At 39.9% G+C, this 16,575-nt stretch overlaps 1 pseudogene; it reads left to right on the top strand.

Annotated features, from left to right (window-relative positions):
* Window positions 1-11,393: 11,393 nt before the first annotated feature.
* Window positions 11,394-16,575, top strand: part of LOC127684754 (60S ribosomal protein L21-like) — a 144,538-nt pseudogene continuing 139,356 nt past the window's right edge.

Below are 16,575 nucleotides of genomic sequence, written 5' to 3' on the forward strand. Positions count from 1 at the left end.
ATTGCAAGCTGGTACAACCACTATGGAAATCAGTTTGGCAGTTCCTCTGAAAATTAGAGGTAATGCTACCTGAGGACCCAGCTATACCACTCTTGGGCATATACCCAGAAGATGCTCCTACATGTAATAAGGCCACATGCTCCACTATGTTCATAGCAGACTTACTTATAATAGCCCGAAGCTGGAAAGAACCCAGATGTCCCTCAGTGGAGGAATGGATACAGAAAATGTGGTGTATATACACAATGTAGTACTATTCAGCGTTTAAAAACAATTAATTAATGAAATTCTTAGGCAAATGGATAGAACTAGAAAGTGTCATCCTGAGTGAGGTAACCCAATCACAAAAGAACACACATGAATATACTGATAAATGGGTGTTAGCCCAAAATCTCAAAACAAATAAGTTAAAATTCACAGACCTCTGGATGCTCAAGAAGAAGGAGGACTGAAGTAGGGGTGCTGAGAAATAGAACAAAATACTCACAGGAACAATAAAGGAGACAAAGTGTGGAGCAGAGACTGAAGTAAAGGCCACCCATAGACTCTCCTACCTGGGGATCCATCCTATAAACAGTCACCAAACCCCCGACACTATTATGGATGACAAGAAGTGCATACCAAAAGGAGCCTGTCATGGTTGTCTCTGGAGAGGCCCTGCCAGAGCCTTACAGAAGCAGATGCTAGCAGCCAACGCTAGGACTGGGTGTGGGGTCCCCAATGGAGGAGTTGGAGGGCAGACTGGAGGAGCTGAAGGGGTTTGCAGCCTCATTGGAAGAACAACAATGTCAGCCACCCAGATGCCCCAGGACTCCCAGGGAATAAACTGTCGCTACCAAATCCATCCAGCCGAATAAGGGAGACAATACAGGACGCAGTTTATTCAGGAACGTTACTTCAGGAAACCCCGGATCCTAGCCTATTGCCCCAGTCATATATCCCAGCCTGCACCAATCAGCGACCGCCACGTGGAGGCTTGTGATAGGATCCAGACGATGGCCCGGGAGTGGCCTGATATGATGTCAAAGGGCACGTGCACACTTCTCTGGTGCATATGTGACTCTCAAAGGGGAATGTGGGGGAGCGTTGTTGAGTCATGTGACTTGGCAACCAGCCCAGGCACCATTTTAGACTGGCCGACATGCCCGCTCCCCACACTAAACCATCAACCAAGCGGTATGTACACATGGTTCTAGCCAAAAAGGTGGCAGAGGAAGGCCTTGTCGGGCATAAGTGGGAGGAATGGTCCTTGGTCGGGTAAAGGCTCAATAGATGCCCCAACAAAGGGAAATTGGGGGGGGGAGGTGGGGGTGGGTCCGGTGGAAGGGCACATACTTGGAGGCAGGAGGTGGGAGGAGGGGTTAGGGGTTTTTGGGGTGGGGGGAGGGAAACGGGAAAGGTTTTAGCATTTGAAATGTAAATGAAGATTATATTCGATAAAAAAGAACAAAAGGATTTATTTTATTTTTTAAAAAAAGATACAATTCACAGATCACATAAAGCTCAAGAAAAAAGATCAAAGTGTGGGTGCTTTGGTTTTTCTGAGAAAGGGAACAAAATACAGGAGCAATTATGTAGACAAAGTGTGGGACAGAGACTGAAGGAAAGGCCATCCAGAGACTGTCCTACCTGGGGATTCATCCTATAAACAGTCACCAAACCCTGACACTATTGTGGACACCAAGAAGCGCTTGCCTAAAGGAGTCTATTTTGGCTCTCTCCTGAGGTGCCCTACCAGAGCCTACAGATACAGAGGCAGATGCTAGCAGCCAACAATTGGAGTGAGTGTGGAGTCCCCAATGGAGGAATTGGAGGAAGGACTGGAGGAGCTGAAAGGGTTTGCAGCCTCACGGGAAGAAAGATGATGTTGGCCAACCAAACCCCCCAGGGCTCCCAGGGACTAAGCCATCAACCAAGGGGTACACATGGTTCCAGCTGCAGTTGTGGCAGAGGAATGACTTGTCAGGCATCAGTGCAAGGAGAGATCCATGGTCCTATGAAGGCTTGATAGATAACCCAGCATGGAGAAATCAGGGGGTGGGGGCGGCATTAAGTGGGAGTAGTTTGGGCAGAGGGGCTTTTTTCTTGGAGGCAGGTGGAGGGAGGATGAGTTGGGGGTTTTCTGGGAGGGGTGAAACCCAGGAAAGAGTACAAAACTTGAAATGTAGATGAAGAATATTTTCAATAAAAAAATAAAAGAAAGAAAGTCTATTCTGCTGCAAATAAAAATCAAATCATGAACCTTGCAGGAAAATGAGTAGAATATACCATACTGAATGTGATAACCCAGATCTTGAAAACAAACTTCAAATATTATCTTTCATTGTGTCTCCTAGTTTAAAAGCTTCAGGTGTGTGTAGTCATCTTGGAGTAAATTCAGAAACTGGGAATATTTCTGGGGTAGTTATGAGGAGCCATAAACAGGGGACTGGTATGGTGCAAGTGATGTGATTGAGAAAACCTGAAAGGAAGGGAGAGGGGGATAATACAGAAGAGAAGTAAAGGGGAAGAGCAGGCTTTGATTGATCTAGTAGAGGAACTAAGATAAATAGGTTTTTAATTAAAGGAGAAATAAGATACTATTGAAGAAGTAAGAGGACAGGGAAAATAGCAGTAAGGATGACTGAAAATAAAAACAAAATTTATACTATTTACTATCTACCTAAAACTATCATAAGAGATGTAAATGCATCATATATATATATACATTTATAAATTAAATTTAATAACTTTATTAATTAGAATTCAAATGGAATTTTGTCATTTGTGCTGACAATGTTCCTCTTAATAGCTATATAGCATCTCACTCAATTCCAAACACAAGGCAAGAGCTTGTAAGTATGGCTTTGTGCACTGTGTAAAGGTACCCTTGTATTATTTCAATGCTGATTTCTCTGCCTCATATCTTGTTGCAATCCGGATACGGCATTTTAATGCTTATTCTAAGAATTTCTCATCTCAAGTTTGTGTAAATATTGTTCCCTGTTTATTCTCTAAAATATCAATAAAAGCTTATCAACCAATATCCTACAAGAAGACAGAATAGGGTTGGGCTTCTGCCAGTCAGGAGAGGGCAGAAAGAGAGGAGGAAGAGAAGATTAAGCCACAAACAGAGACATCATCGAAAAACACTGGAAGCACAGATAGCCAGACCAATACTAAAATGCAAGTATCTCAAAATTTTTGGCAGGAAGCTCCTGCTTGTTAGTATTTCTTTTATGTTCCACCCAATAGTTAGGTAAGCCACATAGGCCTGGCTTGCTATAAAAAGGACTTTTGGGCCCTTCCTTACCTTCTTACTCTCTCTGCCCATTCTTTCTCTCTGACTCTTTTCTCCCTGACCCCTTTCTCCCTCTCTCCCCTCCCCTTCCCCCTCCCCCTCCTCCTTCTCTCTCCCCACATTTTCCTGACCAGCCCTTCAGCCCTCTCTCTCTCTCTCTCTCTCTCTCTCTCTCTCTCTCTCTCTCTCTCTCTCTCTCTGCCTCTACTCTCTCTCAGCTTCCCTTCCTATATCCATAAATAAATTCTATTCTATACTGTACCTGTTATTTGGCTGGTACCTCAGAGGGAAGGGATGCTTCAGCACTGGCCCACCAAAGTTCCCCTCCCACTTCATCATACCTTGCTCTACAAAACATATCCTTGACTCCTTTTTATAAAACACAACACTGCTAGCCTATTGTGCTGGCTACAGAAGCCACAACCTATTGTGCCAGACATCTTCCCAAAGTGGCGAAGGGGTTGGGAACTGCTGAAGCAGCTCCAGAGAGGCAGGCACATCTCTCCATGAGAACGAAAACAAAGAAGCATGATGAAACACAGGGATGAAAACAGAAGCCAAAAACATACATGTAGAAGAAATCCAAAACAGCTAAATTTCTAAACAGTTCAAAAATCGTTTAAAAACATGCTTTCAGGCTAAAAGGGGAAAGAGTATACATGAAAATTTGTACATAAATATTAACAATTTGAAATTGATACATTTAAAGAAATAAGCAATATAAAGCAAGAGGCATGATAACACAGAAGTTTTGGAATTTATATAATGTTCTTTTAAATATTTCAAAGATAAAAACAAAAAAGAGTTAAATGACTTCACTGATATGAATACACCACCAATTATGAATATTACCATGCTGAAAATGCTTATTTGGGTAATCATGATGCTTTTCCATACCTTTTCAAATAAACAGGGGGAGTGGTTCAGGAAAAAGAAAAACATGAAAAAAGAGACTTAGAAGAAAACTGGAGCCTACTTGATCATGGTGGATGATTGTTTTGATGTGTTCTTGGATTTGGTTGGCAAGAATTTTATTAAGTATTTTTGCATCAATATTCATAAGAGAAATTGGCCTGAAGTTCTCTTTCTTTGTTGGATCTTTGTGTGGTTTGGTATCAGCGTAATTGTGGCTTCATAGAACGAGTCGGGTAGAGTTCCTTCTGTTTCTATTTTGTGAAATACTTTGAAGAGTATTGGTGTTAGGTCTTCGATGAAGGTATGATAGAACTCTGCACTGAAGCCATCTGGTCCAATGCTTTTTTTGGTTGAGAGACTTTCTATGACCCTTTTTATTTCTTCGGGTGTTATGGGACTGTTTAGATGATCTATTTGATCCTGATTTAGTTTTGGTGTCAGATATCTGTCTAGGAAACTGTCCATTTCCTCCAGATTCTCCACTTGCGTTGAGTATAGGCTTTTGTAGTAGGATCTAATGATTTTTTTGAATTTCCTCAGTTTCTGTTGTTATATCTCCCTTTTCATTTCTAAGTTTGTTAATTTGGATACTACTGTCTTTGTGCCCTTTGGTTAGTCAGGCTAAGGGTTTATCTATCTTGTTGATTTTCTCAAAGAACCAGCTCCTGGTTTTGTTGATTCTTTGTATGGTTCTCTTTGTTTCTACTTGATTGATTTTGGCCCTGAGTTTGATGATTTCCTGCCTTCTCCTCCTCGTGGGTGAAATAGCTTCTTTTTGTTTTAGGGCTTTCAGGTGTGTCATTAAGCTGGTAGTGTATGCTCTCTCCATTTTCTTTTTGGATGCACTCCGGGCTATGAGTTTTCCTCTTAGCACTGCTTTCATTGTGTCCTATAGATTTGGGTATGTTGTGTCTTCATTTCCATTAAGTTCTAAAAAGTCTTTAATTCCTTTCTTTATTTCTTCCTTGATCAAGGTATCATTGAGTAGAATATTGTTCAGTTTCCACATATATGTGGGTTTTCTGTTGTTTTTATTGCTATTGAAGACCACTTTTACTCCATAGTGATCCAATAGGAGGCATGGGATTATAAGAAGGTCAAGGGGATACAAATTGGAAAGGAAGAAGTCAAATTATCACTATTTGCAGATGACATGATAGTCTACTTAAGTGACCCGAAAACCTCCACCAGAGAACTCCTACAGCTGATAAACAACTTCACCAAAGTGGCTGGTTATAAAATCAGCTCAAGCAAATCAGTTGTCTTCCTATATTCAAAGGATAAGCAGGCTGAGAAAGAAGTTAGGGAAATGACACACTTAACAATAGCCACAAACAATATAAAGTATCTTGGTGTGACTCTAACCAAACAAGTGAAAGATCTATATGACAAGATCTTCAGGTCTCTGAAGAAGGAAATCGAAGAAGACCTCAGAAAATGGAAAAAAATCTGCCATGCTCGTGGATCGGTAGGATTAATATAGTTAAAATTGCCATCTTGCCAAAAGCGATCTACAGATTCAATGCAATCCCCATCAAAATCCCAACTCAGTTCTTCACAGAGTTAGAAAAAGCAATTATCAAATTCATCTGGAATAACAAAAAACCCAGGATAGCTAAAACTATTCTCAACAACAAAAGAAATTCTGGGGGAATCAGTATCCCTGACTTCAAGCAATACTACAGAGCAATAGTGTTAAAAACTGCATGGTATTGGCACAGTGACAGACAAGTGGACCAGTGGAATAGAATTGAAGATCCAGAAATGAATCCACACATCCATGGTCACTTGATCTTCGACAAAGTAGCCAAAAACATCCAGTGGAAAAAAGATAGCCTCTTCAACAAATGGTGCTGGTTCAATTGGAGGTCAGCATGCAGAAGAATGCGAATTGATCCACTCTTATCTCCATGTACTAAACTTCACTCCAAGTGGATCAAGGACCTCCATGTAAAACCAGACACACTGAAACTAATAGAAAAGAAACTGGGGAAGACCCTAGAGGACATGGGCACAAGGGAAAAGTTCCTGAACAGATCACTAATAGCTTATGCTCTAAGATCAAGAATTGACAAATGGGACCTCATAAAATTACAAAGTTTCTGTAAGGCAAAGGACACCGTCAAAAGGACAAAACGGCAACCATCAAATTGGGAAAGGATATTCACCAACCCCACATCTGATAGAGGGCTAATATCCAATATATACAAAGAACTCAAGAAGTTAGACCCCAGGGAACCAAATAACCCTATTAAAAACGGGGTACAGATCTAAACAGAGAATTTTCACATGAAGAAATTGGGATGGCTGAGAGGCACCTTAAGAAGTATTCAACATCATTAGTCATTAGGGAAATGCAAATCAAAACAACCCTGAGATTTCACTTTACACCAGTCTGAATGGCTAAGGTAAAAAACTCGGGAGATAGCAGGTCTTGGCAAGGATGTGGAGAAAGAGGAAAACTCCTCCACTGCTGGTGTGGCTGTAAGATGGTACAATGACTTTGGAAATCAGTCTGGAGGTTCTTCAGAAAACTGGGCGTGACACTTCTGGAGGACCCTGCTATACCTCTCCTGGGCATATACCCAAAGGATTCCCTGCCAAGGAACAAATCGCATAACAAATGACTCCCATGAAGAAGTATGGAGAGGGTCCTGATCCTGGAAAGGATTGATCTATCATTGGAGGGGAATATAAGGACAGAGAAAAAGGAGGGAGGTGATTGAAGAATGGATGGAGAGAAGAAGGTTTATGGGACATATGGGAAGGGGGGATCCAAGAAAGGGGAAATCACTTGGATTGTAAACAAAGAATATAGAAAATAAAAATATTAAAAAAGAAGAAGAAAACTGGAGGCAACCCTAAGAGGAAAAATTGGAAAGAATTAGAAATAAAGTTGAAATGGATACTAAGATAGAGACAGATAAATTAAAATCAGATCTTAATGCACCACCATACAAGGAAAATTAGGATTGTAAACAAAAGATTGTTAGAAAACAAAACTTAGCTTAGCTGGCTAATTCATAACAAGTGCCAGAAATGTTGAAAATCAAGGATATGAACAATATGGGTGATAACCTGTAGGTGTGCTGAAACTGAGAAAATTTAAAGAAAGTATAATAAAATATGGATTGTATTTACCATTCATGAAGCAAATATTAATTTCTTGGTTAATTCAAGATAAAATAATCCACCAAAACTGGAAAGATATGACAAGAGAAAATTAGACCTTGATCTCCAATGACAATGGCATTCATGAGGGAGAGAAGAGGCTAGAGAAATAGAACAGAAAAATTGGGCCAGAGGTATTGATATTTCTCAAGATCAGCTACTAGATGAAGATCAAATGCTGAGGTACACTTGCAAATGGTATATGATGAGGCAACTTTGGCACATGTCACATTGCAACCTTAAACACTTGGGACAAGGTTGAAGAAAGAGGAAAAAGAATTGAACTGTTTATCCAGGTTCTGCAAGGCCCTAAAGAAACATTCACTGACTTTTTACAGAGATCAACTTCAAGTCTACAATACAATTGTAGTACTAAGGACCCAGCTATACTACTATTGGGCATGTACCCAGAAGATGCTCCAACATTTAATAAGGTCACATGCCCCACTATGTTCATAGCATCCTTAATTATAATTGCCAGAAGCTGGAAAGAATCCAGATGTTCCTGAACCGAGGAATAGATTTAGAAAATGTGGAACATTTACAAAATGGAGTACTACTCAGCTATTAAAAGCAATGAATTCATGAAATTATTAGGCAAATAGATGGAACTAGAAAATATCATCCCAAGTGATGTAACCCAGTCACAAAAGAACACACATGGTAAGCACTCACTAATAAGTGGATATTAGCCCAGAAGCTAGGAATATCCAAGATATATTTCACACACCATGTGAAGTCCAAGAAGAAGGAAGACCAAAGTGTGGAAACTTCAGTCATTCTTAGAATGGGGAACAAAATACCCATGGGAAAAGATGCAGAGACAAAGTTTGGAGCAGAGACTGATGTAAAGACCATAAAGAGACTGACCTACCTGGGGATCCATCCCATATACAGTTACCAAACCTAGACATAATTGTGGATGCCAACAAGTGCTAGGTGACAGGAGCCTGATATAGCTGTCTCCTGAAAGGCTCTACCAGTGCCTGACAAATACAGAAGGGGATGCTCTCATCCAACTACTGGACTGAGCACAACATCCACAATGGAAGAGCTAGTGAAAGGACCCAAGGAGCTGAAGTGGTTTGCAACCCCATAGGGGGAACCCACTAGTACCCCCCAGAGCTCCCAGGGACTAAACCACCAACCAAAGAGTACACATGGAGGAATCCATGGCTCCAGCCACATATGTAGCAGAGGATGGGCTTGTTGGACATCAATGAGACAAGAGGCCCTTGGACCTGGGAAGGCTCATTGTTCCAGTGTAGGGGAATGCCATATCAGGGAAGTGGGAGTGGGTGGGTTGGTGAGCAGTGGGGAGGGGTATGGTATAGGGAGTTTTCAGAGGGGAAATGAGGAAAGGGGATAACATTTGAAATGTAAATAAAGAAAATGTCTAATAAAGTTTTTTAAAAAGGGAAAAAATGTATATCAAATCCACTAGCTATAAAAGCATCACTTGAATCATTAGCTTTTAAAAATGCTAGTGCTGAATGCAAAGAAAAATGTGATCAAGGCCTTAAAAGTAAAATCTACACCAACAGATGAAGAAATTAAAAAGATGATTAATACTGGATTATATTCATATGATATAAATTAAATAGGAGAAGGGATCTCTAAAGATTTAAAGAAAATCTAAAATCTCAAATGTCTTTATTGTGGTAAACAGGATCATTTCAAAAAGAATAAGGCAGACCAAAATAATTCCAAAAGAGGGTCTGTGCCTTCTAGAATATACAAAAGTTGTGGGAAAGGTTGATATTGGACTGATAAATGTAAATCAGTAAAAGACAGATAGGGTAACTCCTTATCAAACAGTGCTCAGGAGGGTCTCTTGCATGCCTAAATATCAAATTCAAAATCAGCCAATTCAGGGCAACAACAGTGATTCTCATGTACAAAATAACTAAACTACACTGTTTTAAAGATTGGCATTAAAAGCTCAGATATCAAAGTCAAAGTAACTTCAAAAGCAAACTCAAAGAAAAAAACCACATGATCATCTCATTAGATGCAGAAAAAGCATTTGACAAAATCCAGCATCCTTTCATGCTAAAAGTATTGGAAAGAACAAGAATTCAAGGCCCATACCTAAAAATCGTTAAAGCAATATACAGCAAACCGGTAGCCAACATCAAACTAAATGGAGAGAAACTTGAAGCAATCCCACTAATATCAGAGACTAGACAAGGCTGTCCTCTCTCTCCATATCTTTTCAATATAGTACTTGAACTTCTAGCTAAAACAATTAGACAACATAAGGAGGTCAAGGGGATACAAATTGGAAAGGAAGAAGTCAAATTACTACTATTTGCATATGACATGATAGTCTACTTAAGTGACCCGAAAAACTCCACCAGAGAACTCCTACAGCTGATAAACAACTTCACCAAAGTGGCTGGTTATAAAATCAACTCAAGCAAATCAGTTGCCTTCCTATACTCAAAGGATAACCAGTCTGAGAAAGAGGTTAGGGAAATGACACCCTTCACAATAGCCACAAACAATATAAAGTATCTTGGTGTGACTCTAACCAAACAAGTGAAAGATCTATATATAACAAGAACTTCAGGTCTCTGAAGAAGGAAATCGAAGAAGACCTCAGAAAATGGAAAATCTGCCATGCTCATGGATCGGCAGGATTAATATAGTTAAAATTGCCATCTTGCCAAAAGTGATCTACAGATTCAATGCAATCCCCATCAAAATCCCAACTCAGTTCTTCACAGAGTTAGAAAAAGCAATTATCAAATTCATCTGGAATAACAAAAAACCCAGGATAGCTAAAACTATTCTCAACAACAAAAGAAATTCTGGGGGAATCAGTATCCCTGACTTCAAGCAATACTACAGAGCAATAGTGTTAAAAACTGCATGGTATTGGCACAGTGACAGACAAGTGGACCAATGGAATAGAATTGAAGATCCAGAAATGAATCCACACACCCATGGTCACTTGATCTTTGATAAAGGAGCCAAAAACATCAAGTGGAAAAAAAGAGTCTTTTCAACAAATGGTGCTGGATCAATTCGGATGTCCGAGAGGTCAAAAACTCAGGAGACAGCAGGTGTTGGAGAGGATGTAGAGAAAGAGGAACACTCCTCCACTGCTGATGGGGCTGTAAGATGGTACAACCACTTTGGAAATCAGTCTGGAGCTTCCTCAGAAAACTGGACATAAGACTTCCAGAGGACCCTGCTATACCTCTCCTGGGCATATACCCAAAGGATTCCCCGGCATGCAATAAAGACACATGCTCCATTATGTTCATAGCAGCCTTATTTATAATAGCCATAAACTGGAAAGAACCCAGATGCCCCTCAAAGGAGGAATGGATACAGAAAATGTGGTATATTTACACAATGGAATACTACTCAGCAATTAGAAACAATGAATTCACAAAATTTTTAGGCAAATGGTTTCATCTGGAAAATATCATCCTAAGTGAGGTAACCCAATCACAAAAGAATACACATGGAATGAAATCTCTGATAAGTGGATATTAATTAGCCCAGAAGCCCTGAATATCCAAGGCACAAATTGTATAACAAATGACTCCCATGAAGAAGTATGGAGAGGGTCCTGATCCTGGAAAGGATTGATCTAGCATTGGAAGGGAATATAAGGACAGAGAAAAAGGAGGGAGGTGATTGGAGAAGGGATGGAGAGAAGAAAGTTTATGGGACATATGGGGAGGGGGGATCCGGGAAAGGGGAAATCATTTGGAATGTAAACAAAGAATATAGAAAATAAAAATATTTAAAAAAAAAGATAAACAAGCATCCAAAACAAGAAGAAGCCAAGAAACAAATATTTTGGTAAACTTCTATAGCTGATGAAAGACCAAAACTAAAGTTGTTTATAAATAATATTGAATGTGGAGGAATGGTAAACACTAGAGGAGATGTAACAATTTCACCAAAATCTTGAACCCCCCTCCCCAGTTTGGCCTCTTCAGGAGGTAGTTATTCAATTTCAAGGAGTCCAACTTTTATCACAGTTAAAACATAGTATAAAATGGCTTAAATGGTGAACACAAAGAGAAGGAGGAAAGGCATCTGGTACATGTTCTCTAGGCATTTTAGAAAGCATGGAGTTACTTCTTTTGTCACATACATGCAAATCTACAAGAAGGGTGACACTGTAGACATCAAGGGAATTGCCACCGACCAAAAAAGAATGCCCCATAAGTGTTATCACAGCAAAACCAGAGGAGTCTACAATGTCACCCAGCATGCTGTGGGCATCATTGTAAACAAGCAAGTTAAGGACAAGATTCTGGCCAAGAAGGTCAAGGTGCAGATTGAGCACATCAAGCACTCAAAGAGCCGAGACAACTTTCTGAAATGAGTGAAGGAGAATGATCAGAAAACACAGGAAGCCAAAGAGAAGGGCACCTGGGTTCAGCTGAAGCACGAGCCTGCGCCACCCAGAGAGCACACTTTGTGAGGACTAACCGAAAGGATCCTGAGCTGTTGGAGCCAATTCCAAATGAGTTCATGGCCCAATGTACAAAAAAAAAAAAAAAAGAAATAAAGGACATGGACAGAAATGTGTTTTTCTTAGAGGGGAGGAGGGAGGGAGATAGAGAAAGAGGGAGGGAGGGAGAGAGGGAGGGATGGAGGGAGAGAGGGAGGAAGGGAGGGAGAGAAGATATAGGGCCAGAAGGTCAAGTAAGAAAATTAAGGGCATACATAGCTGATATAGCCATGAATTTATTTATGGGGAGGGATATGTTGCAACAAACAAAGGTATAGATTACCATTCCTCCAACTTCAGGGACAAGCCATAAAATAAGAGATGATTCTGATGACAGTATTAAAAGGTGTTATTAAGAACAGTCTTGTTTATAAACAGGACATGACAGAAGCTGATTCTCCAAATTTCTATGGGAGAGACACTACTGATAGAATACCTGAGTAACAAATCTATTTGGATAGAACAATGACCTATGAGAAAAGAAAAAACTGCAAGCACTAGAGCAACTAGTCCAAGAGCAGCTGGAGATTCAACATATAGATGAGTCCATTAGCCTTTGGTATTCTCCAGTATTCTAAATCTGGCAAAGGGAGGGTGTTGACAGATCTGAGAGCAATTGTTAAAATTATTCAGCTAATATGTTCTTTACAGCCTGGAATCCCATTGACTTCTTGGCCACCATGCCACAGGGGCACATGTTCCACTATGTTCATAGTAGCCTTATTTGTGATAGCCGAAAGCTGGAACAGCCTAGATGTCCTATGACAAAAAAATGAATAAAGAAAATGTGGTTCTACCGGGCGTGGTGGGTCACACCTGTAATCCCAGCACTTGGGAGGCAGAGGCAGGAGGATTTCTGAGTTCGAGGCCAGCCTGGTCTACAGAGTGAGCTACACAGAGAAACCCTGTCTCCAAAAACCTGCTATACCACTCCTGGGCATATACCCAAAAGATTCCCCAGCATGTAATAAGGATACATGTTACACTATGTTCATAGCAGCCCTATTTATAATTGCCAGAAGCTGTAAAGAATCCAGGTATCCCTCAACAGAAGAGTGGATGCAAAAAAATGTGGTATATATACACAATGGAGTACTATTCAGCCATTAGAAACAATGAATTCATGAAATTCTTAGGCAAATGGATGGAGCTAGAGAACATCATACTAAGTGAGGTAACCCAGACTTGAAAGATGAATCATGGTATGCACTCACTAATAAGTGGATATTAACCTAGAAAACTGGAATACCCAAAACATAATCCACACATCAATGAGGTACAAGAAGAACAGGGGAGTGGCCCCTTGTTCTGGAAAGACTCAGTGAAGCAGTATAGGGCAAAACCAGAACTGGAAAGTGGGAAGGGGTGGGTGGGAGGACAGGGGGAGAGAAGGGGGCTTATGGGACTTTCGGGGAGTGGGGGCTAGAAAAGGGGAAACCATTGGAAATGTAAATAAAAAATATATCGAATAAAAAAATTTTTAAAAATGTGGTTCATTTTTCACAAAGGAATAATACTCAGCTATTAAGAATAAGGACATCCTGAGTTTGGCAGGCAAATACATGGAACTAGAAAATAAGATCCTGATGGAGGTAACTCAGACCCAAAAGGATATGCATGGTAGGTACTCACTAATAAGTGGATTTTATCCATAGAATTCAAAAAGGTCAACAAGCTGAACTGCCCAAGTGAGGACACCTCAGTCCCTCTTGGGTGAGAGAAGAAAGCAATCACAATTAGGGAGGGAGGGACCTGGGAGGGAAAGTGGACAGGGTGGGGAAGGGAGTGGGGGAAGAGGGGAACATTATCTGGTATCAGGTGAGGGAAGAGGACTAAAACCCTGAGCTCCAGCAGAAAGAATGGAAACAGGCAACCTCGGGAGATAGGAGGTTGGGGGAACCCTCTAGAATACACTCGAGATCTGGGAGGTGAGAGACTTCCAGGATTCAAAGGATGAAATACCAGACAGAAGGGAGAGGGAACTTACAAGGCCCTCCTCCAGCAGGAAGACAGAGCATCAAATGAGGGGGGGCATCCCACAGTCACAACTCTGCCCCATAATTGTTCCTGTCTGAAAGAACTACAGGGATGGAAATAGTGAGGAGCCTCAGAAAAGAAGGTCCAGTGACAGGCCCACAGTAGGATCCATCTCAAGGAGAGGTCCTAAGGTGTGACACTATTACTGAGGCTATGGAGCACTCACAAAAAGGAAGCTATCATGACTGCACTCCGGTAGACCCAACAAGCAGCTGAAAGAGTCAGATGCAGATATTTGCATCCAACCAATGAACAGAAGCAGCTGACGCCTGTTGTTGAACTAGAGAAAGCTTAAAGAAGATAAGGAGAAGGGCGACCCTGTAGGAGGATCATCAGTCTCCATTAATCTGGATCCCTGCGATCTCTTAAACACTGGACTGCCAAACACGGAGCATACACCACATCATATAAGGCCCCCAACACACATGAGTAGAGGCCTGCCAGATCTGTGTTCATTCAGAGATGATGTACCTAACCCTCAAGAGACTGAAGCCCCAGGGAATTTAGAGGTCAGGTGCAGTGGGGAGTAGGGATACCCAAGTGGATACAGGGTTTGTTTAATTAGTTAATTATAAAAGAATGGCTCATAGTGGTTAATTTCAAAGGTTGCTTTTTCACAATTTCTTTATAAGAACTAGATAGATTTGCTTTCTCAATAAATACTTATAATAATATTTGTCCAATGAAAAGGTATCACTGGAAAGAAAGTCTTGCCAAAAGGATGTTGAATAGTCTGGCTTTCTGCATATATTTTGTACATCGGCCATTAAAGGTAATTCATAAAGAGAAAGATAAAATTTACTAATGGTGAGATTGTCTCATTGTGGCTAGAAAATGAACATCAGCAAACAGCTTGCAGTAATATTTTTGAAAAAATTAATAAAAAATACTCTAAAAGCAAATGACTGCAGTTTATAAAAAGATAACAGATTTAAAGATTATAATTAATTTCTGTCATATAATGAAAGAGACTCCCCTATATTTTATACTGATGCAATTAAATCAGAAAAGGCAGGATAAATGTCAATAAAACAAGTAAGATGGCTTAAAGCCTTTATGATTCAGTCCAAAACTCAGAATTATATGCAATTTTTTTCATTTTTTATTTTATTTATTTTTTATTTACATTGCAAATGATTTCCCCTTTTCTGGGTCCCCATATATGCAATTTTATTGTATAAGAACTTTCAGAACCTCTTAATACAGTAATTGACACTCAATATGCAGGATGTGTTGTCTTGCATACAGAAAATGCTGAATTTATTTGGGATGATTTAAAATTAACTTCACTATTTAACTACCAAAATAATCAGAAATAGAAATCATATATTTTATATAAAACATATCAGAACCCATGCAGGTCCGCCAGGCCCTCTAGCACAAGGTAATGAGAAATTGATCAACTATTAATAGGAAATGTGCCTGAAGCTTAAGAATTTTATAAGAGACATCATGCTACCAGCAAATGTTTAAAAAGAGGTTTGTTTGTTTCTATAATTTGACAAGCCAGTGAAATTATAAAAAAAAGAAATATCCTATTTGGTTTTTATATAACCAAACTCTACCCACAGAGAGTGATCAAAAAGGTACCCAAAGAAATACAGTTTGACAAATGGATAGGTTTCATTTTTTAGAGTTTAGAAAATAAAAATGTGTATGCCATACCATAGAAACATATTCAAGATTTCAAAGGGCAACTGCGCTGATTCAGTAATTTCATATTTATTAGAAGTTATAGCAATTATTGGAATACCTGAACAAATTAAGGCTGACAATGCTCCAGCATGTCTCTAGTAAAATGAACCATATTTACATATTATAATATAGAGCATGTAATATTTATAACCACATGCCATCCTACAGAATAAGCAGTTATAGAGAGATCTAATTGTACTTGAAAATAGATACTGCTGACCCCTGTCATTGAAATAGGGAAAAACTGGAAGAAGCTGAGGAGGAGGAAGACCCTGTAGGAGGACCAGCAGTCTCAATTAACGTGGATCCCCAAGATCTCTCAGACACTGGACCACCATCCAGTCAGCATACACCAGCTGATATGAGGCTGCCAACACATATATGGCAGAGGACTGCTGAGTCTGGGTTCAGTCAGAGAAGATGCATTTAACCATCAAGATACTGGAGACCCCAGGGTGTTTAGAGTTCTGGTGTGGTAGAGGGTAAGGAGGTAGGGATATCCTGGTGGAGATGGGATCAGGGAGGATGTAAATGATGTGGAACGATCAAAGAGTGGACCAGGGGGGGAATAAAATCTGGAGTGTAAAAAAAAAATAAAAATTAAATAAAAAGAAACAAAAAGAAAGAAAAGAGATAGTTAGCAAACAGAAAAGGGTAACAAAGACCCCCAGGGATAGATTATATAATGCTATATTGACTTTAAATTTTTTAAAATGCTAACAAACCAAACTTAACAGCTGCTTCAAGCCACTGGATTATAGAATACACTGCTGAACAAAATCAGCCTATTTATATTAAGGATATCTTGACTTCGGAATGGAAGGCAGGAAATGTGTAATGCTAGCAGAGACATCATGTATGTCTTTCCCTATTAAAAGAAAGCTATGGATTCCTTCCAATTGTTAAAAAACAAACAAACAAACAAAAAAGAACAGATATGACCAGGGAAAACTCCCTGAAGATCTTGGTTGAAGATAGGAAGAAATAAATCAAGATG

The sequence above is a fragment of the Apodemus sylvaticus genome, chromosome 5, assembly GCF_947179515.1.
Source record: "Apodemus sylvaticus chromosome 5, mApoSyl1.1, whole genome shotgun sequence".
Classification (NCBI taxonomy): Eukaryota; Metazoa; Chordata; class Mammalia; order Rodentia; family Muridae; genus Apodemus; species Apodemus sylvaticus.